At 43.3% G+C, this 4,205-nt stretch overlaps 1 pseudogene; it reads right to left on the bottom strand.

The window, feature by feature from the left end:
* Positions 1-1,729: 1,729 nt before the first annotated feature.
* LOC149547123 (aldehyde oxidase GLOX pseudogene) lies at positions 1,730-2,854 on the bottom strand (annotated as a pseudogene).
* Positions 2,855-4,205: the final 1,351 nt, after the last annotated feature.

Here is a 4,205-nt window from a genome sequence, read left to right as displayed (position 1 = left end):
TCTTCCACACGAAAACACTTTATGGGAGTTAAAAGGCATATTACCTTATCTTGTGATTTTCTCCTCTATTTTTATGGTCAGTAAATCTAAAAGATGATCATTCAAACTTCAACAAACAAAAATACAATTGACGAATTTATTTTTTGGCCACCAAATTTTTACATGCACAACAACTCCTATGAGCACATTTATTTTATTATAATGTATTATAGTTTTCCTACTAATTGAAAATTGAAAAATCTATTGATCCTTTCACATTCACCACTGTGCTAAATTGAGACATATTGCATGACTTCCTATTGTTTTTATTCGTTTCTAGAAATGCTAGATTAGTGCATTCAAGAGTGGACACAAATGAGAATATTTGATGCTAATAGAAATCTTGGAAAAATTATATCCCAATTCAAAATAAATTAGCTATATGTTTTTTATTAAATATTTTTCAATTCAATAATGAACATGCATCATAGACTATAAAGTACTTATTTTTATTTTATTTTATTTTATTTTTGGGGTCTCCACAATCATATTCCTTTGTATTTTATATAAAAAATTAAAAATAAGTACTGGTGCAAATCATTTCAGCTGTTAAAGTTAATGTGAGCTAGGTATTGAAAAGCAAGCATCAGATATAGGATTGTCAAGTGCATTCACATTAAGAGCTGTTATCTTCGATCAATTTGTTTAATTTTATTGGAATCACAGTGCATGGCACAATTGTAACGTACATGAATAGTGTGTGTGTGTAGTGGGCACTGCTACTGTTTATTTATAACAGCATTGAAAACCCAAACGACATAGATCGATTCCCTAGCATAATTAGTTAGGAGAGGTGGAACCAAAATAGTGCAGTGCAATGCAGTGTTATTACAGATTGGAACACCCTATTCTATTTGGTGCATGGTGGTGATTCTAGGAGAGGTGATTTTATTTAGCAAAAATATTTTTAAAGTATTTATAATGTCAAAAATATTTAAGAACATTTAAATTTTTATCATCAACATTTCGAATCACACTACGTGATCCATCATCAGGATGAAAGAGAGCAAGAAATGCAAAACGAAGTCTAAATTGCACAAATTTTGATGTTTTACAATTATGTCTAAATGATGTCTACATGTGTATGTTTATGGATATCAAAAATAGCTTGTTTGTTTAGTTCTTCAAGTGATTAATCTCAACAATTGATTTTGTTCTATTGGATAATGAACTTGCATCATACACTGTTTTTTTTCAATTTTATTTGATTTTTTTGGGTCTCTACAATTATACTCCTTTGTTTTTTATAAAAAAAATTAAAGATCAGTACCAGTGCAAATCATTTTAGCTGTTAAAGTTAACGTGAGCTAGGTATTGAAAATCAAGCATCACATATAGGATTGTCAAGCAGATTCACATTAAGAGTTGTTATCCTGGATCCATTTGTTTAATTTTATTGGAATTGCAGTGCATGGCACAATTGCAACATAGATGAATAGCGTAGCATAGTTGGCACTGCTATTGTTTATTTATAACAGAATTGAAAAGCCAACCGACACCGATCGATTTCCTAGCGTAATTGGTTAGGAGAGGTGGATCCACTGGCCATATAGATGGGAATTATGAAAGGGCAATAGAAGCACAATCATCTTTTTTATTCAAGGCTTGCAATATTACATGGCATTTTCTTTCAGAGCGTGTATATAGCTGCAGTCCAGTGCACTATCATTACAGATTGGAATACCCGATTCTAGGAGAGGTGGATCCACTGGCCAGCACCAGGGATCTCGCCGTTGATGACGAAGAACATGTAGTACCCGAGTGGAGCAGCGACGGCCATGGGGGGAGTGGTGACGATGGAGGAGTAGACTGTGGTGGAGTTTGGGGCGGTGACAGGTGTGGATGCGGAGAGGGAGAGCATCCTCTGGCTCATGGAGGTGGTGTGGGTGGTGAAGGGCGGGGTGTAGAAGTTGAACTTTAGCACGTTGCTACTGGTGAGACTGTAGGTGACAGAGAAGGTGATGGTGAAGGTGGCACCGTAGGTGACATTGGGGGTGGGAGTAGAGACGGTGATGATCTTGGCGCGGAGGACGTCGTAGACGCTCTCCAAATAGTAAGGGTTGTAGGCGTCCAAACGGAGCTCCGTCGGGAACTGCACTCCAATGAGCTTGTAATCGAAGTGGGGGTTAGAGCCACCAGCCATAACTCTACCGTCGAGTAGCACGTTAGCAATGGAGTGGTACATTCGGGCGATAGCGGTGGTGGCGAGAACGTACCAACGCTGCTGGGTGGCGGGGAGGTTGTGCCTGTAGAGGTAGGGAGTGAAGACGGGTGTGTCGGCCATGTCCCACCCTGCCACGCCCCTCGCCACTCCGTTGATGATGATAATATTTCCATTGGGGAGAATGAGCATGTTTGACATGGTCTTGGGCCTAGGCATGTTCTCCATGCTCCACGAGGGGTTCACGTCCGTGATGACCATTCTTCCACAGTTGCGTAGGCTGGTTGTGAAGTTCCTGGCCTTAGTAGTAGCGTAGCCATTGTCAGGGCAGCCACCGCAGATGAGGATTTCCACCTTGGTAAACCCGTCGAAGGCAGAGAGCGGCAGCATCACGGAGGACCCCGTGGAAGGGTAGTTCCGCGGGCCGTCATCGGGCATCATGGGGAATGCCTTGATCATGACGTTGTTCTTGTAGTCGAGGAGAATGTAGTCCTTGTTGGCAAAGATGAAGAGGTTTTCGTCGGAGGAGAGGTGGAGGAAGGGATAGAGGTTGTTCTCGACTAAGGAGCTGGTTCGGGTCTGGGTGAGGAAGGGCAGGTTGTAAGTTCCCTCCCCGGCCTTCCTGGGAATGAACTCGTAGTTAAACATGCCCATGCCCCCGATAACGATGATGCAGTTGTCGAGAAGGATCTAGTTGGCGGCATACCAGCGGTTGTTGAGAAGCTTGATAGGCGTAGAGTTATCCCAGTCGCAGGAGGCATCAGAGCAAGGAACAAAGTAGCGGATATATGTGGCTCTATCCCACCACTCGCCTGTGTGAATGAGGGTACCATTGGCAACGAAAGCACCAGAGGAGCACCAGGTGTCGATGAAGATCATGAGTAGCCTGATGGTGTTGGTGGCGATGTTGTACTCGATGGAGTGAGCATAGTAGTCGTGGGTCAGGTACTGGTCCTGCAGATTGTCACGGCACATCCCATTGGCCAGCAGCACCTGTGACGGCCCGAAGTTGGTCTTGTCGAACATGACCACCATGTTCTTGTACATGGTGGCCATGTGCATGGCCGACACCCCACCCTTCTCCACTAGAAGATTCTATCTCCCCACCTTCACTGCCAATTGCCCGGCTGCACTCCACGACCATATGCTCAGCACCATGAGCCTCGCAGCCCACAAAAGCCCAATTCCATTCCCTCGTGACATTCTCACTGCCTATTGCTCTTTCTCTTTCAAGTTTGAGATGGATGATGAAACCCCAAGGCTTGATTGTCATTTATATGCTTCCGCTTCTGCCTTCTGCACATTGGAATTCAAGCGAAATAGGATGGGATTGATTGATCCACCTGCCTTATCCCGTATCAGGAACAATAACACCCTGGCTTAGTTTCAAGAAGCTCTGGTTGCATTTCCAGACTGCATTCGCCTTGTAAACTTCTCCCCCCCGCATTCAAACGCATCGTTCTATGATTACTAATCTCCCCCGCATGTGAAGCGCAACGTGCTGCTATCTTTTCCACCTACCTCTGATCGCAATAGTGGTCAACCTCTCATTCCATGAAATCCCTCTCAAATATACTTCATGATAACGCTGAGATAAACACACAAATTCTACCCTTATTATAATGCTTTTATTTCGACCGTCTACAATCCCAGCCCTCTTGGATTCAAACCGTCATACGAACCCAATTGACGAACATGTTTTTATCTCACTCAAATACTCCAAAGAAGGCAACATACGACAAGCATATTTGATAGAGAGAATTCTCGTACTTTTCATCATAGGTTGTGTCCAATGCCCCACATTCACCTCCACGTCATTCCGTAGCACTCCTCTGGCGATGCAACACTTCTTTCCATAGCCGACTTTCGAAAGTGTATTATACCCACCCTCGCTCATCCTTATACAAGAGAGCCATTGCGTCCCGTTATCTTGCCTCGAAAGCATGTCAAACCCATACTTGCCTGTACGGTAGGAGGGAAGAAGGCTCAAAAGCTACAAGGCTTA

The sequence above is a fragment of the Cupressus sempervirens genome, chromosome 7 (genome assembly GCF_028749045.1).
Source record: "Cupressus sempervirens isolate cs-2001-9-10 chromosome 7, ASM2874904v1, whole genome shotgun sequence".
Lineage (NCBI taxonomy): Eukaryota > Viridiplantae > Streptophyta > Pinopsida > Cupressales > Cupressaceae > Cupressus > Cupressus sempervirens.
This window is presented reverse-complemented; position numbering and strand designations above follow the sequence as displayed.